The 1,808-nt window shown below is 43.5% G+C and overlaps 1 protein-coding gene and 1 non-coding gene across 7 annotated transcripts in view; one reads left to right on the forward strand and one right to left on the reverse strand.

Annotated features, from left to right (window-relative positions):
- Lmbr1 (limb development membrane protein 1) overlaps window positions 1–1,808 on the reverse strand; it is a 180,690-nt gene that overhangs the window by 99,999 nt on the left and 78,883 nt on the right. The gene's annotated exons all lie outside the window — the stretch shown is intronic.
- On the forward strand, window positions 630–735 carry LOC115072731. The gene has a single exon (XR_003851756.1). It is a non-coding gene; the product is annotated as a U6 spliceosomal RNA (small nuclear RNA).

Consider the following 1,808-nt stretch of genomic DNA (forward strand, 5'->3'; position numbering starts at 1 on the left):
TTGTCTTCTTGAGACAGGGTCTCCCTGTAGCCCCAGCTGTCCTGGAACTCACTATGTAGACCAGGCTGGCATTGAACTTGCAGAGATCCGCCTGCCTCTGCCTCCCAAGTGCTGGGATTAAAGGCGTGTGCCACCATGCCCGGCCTTGTAGTTTAATTTTTAAATTTATTTTTATTTCTTATGTGATAAGTATATTACCTGCATGTATATAAGTGCACCTGAGTTGTGCAATGCCCACAGAGGTCAGAAGAGGGTGGTGGGTCCTCTGGAACTGGAGTTATGGACAGTTATTAGCCACCATGTGGGTGCTGGAAACTGAACCCAGTTCCTCTGCAAGAACAGCCAGTGGTCTTAATCACTGAGTCATCTCTCTAGCACCATATTACATAATTTTAATTGTCAATCTTAATACATAGGGATCAAAGCCCGTCCCAGTGATGTGCTTTCTCCAACAAGGCTGGCCTTCCTAGAGATTTCATGACCTTCCCCAAACAGTACCAAGTGACTAAGTGTTCAAATACTTGAGCTGTGAGGGACACCTCATTCAAAGCACCACAGTGGTCCTTCCCCTGCATCCTTCAGAAGAACTAAGTATTAAGCAATCTCATTCCCAAAAGCCCACAAACACCGTTCTCCCTTTTGCAGCATATATTCTAAAACTGAAGCAGCTCAGAGAAGCTCAGCACATCCCTGTGTAAGGATGGCATATAAATTCATGGTGCATTCCATTTTTTAAGTTATGTGAGGAGATGGCTCAATCAGCTAAGTGTTTCCTATGCAAGCATAAGGACCTAAGCTAAAATCCCCAGCACCCAGGTAAAAGCTGGCACACTGGTGCACATCTCTAACTTCAGTACTGGAGAGGCAGAGACAGGCAGATCCTTGGCCAGCCAGTCTACCCAAATTGATAAGTTCTAGGTTCAATAAGAAACCTTGTCTCAAAAAAATAAGGTGAAGGAGCTCAAGAGAGGTGGGACCACAGGAGAAGGGTATTAGTAAGGGAGAAAGGGGGAAATGGGGGCACCGTAAGTGGGAAAACCAGGATGGAGGGTGAGACAATGTGAGAGATAAATATTGCCTAGCTAGTTTTGAAAACCAGAGGGAACCATATTACTCCTACAACCTACTGACAAATTATACATACCAGATCAAGAAATATATGTCTCAGTAAGGTTTATCTGAGAATAATTGGTCTTTGAACAAGATTTATCTGCATGGTACACAGTAATTAAAAGTACTAGACTGGTGGAAATAACCTTCTTTGATGTTTAACAGACATACTTTGAGGTATATAATAATTTGTTCAGAGGGACATAAAGGACAATTTTTGCTCCTTGCCTTCCTAGGTCGACCTGTTCCAGGGGACTATGAGCATCTCTCAAAATGTCGTGTAATTGTGGTGGGTCACCTGTCTTCTTGATCAAGGAACTGTGGTACATCACCTGTCTTCTTGATCAAGGAGGCCATGGAGACCCCACCAAATGAACTTGAACCAGAGTCCAGTCTATAAAGATGAGGGTCAACACAGGAAACATTTCCTCCATGCTTCTGAGTGAAGCCAGTCATGGTCAAGCAGGACCTTTGACTTATCTTCCCATAGGCAGAACTGGTAAAAGAAAGGAGCCGGGGGCTCCTACCTAGCCTATGTGACCCCTGAGGAACGGATCCTCAAATGACCTTAAGAGTGAAAATAAATTGGTTTATCTGGACTAACTGTATGGCCTTAAACACCCAAAAGAAAAGTATAACCAAAGATTAAAGGAGCCAATATAATTTCATAAGAGTCCATATGTATAGCTAAAGGCTAC

This window comes from Nannospalax galili, unplaced genomic scaffold (assembly GCF_000622305.1).
Source record: "Nannospalax galili isolate Female #2095 unplaced genomic scaffold, S.galili_v1.0 scaffold302, whole genome shotgun sequence".
In the NCBI taxonomy this organism is placed as follows: Eukaryota; Metazoa; Chordata; class Mammalia; order Rodentia; family Spalacidae; genus Nannospalax; species Nannospalax galili.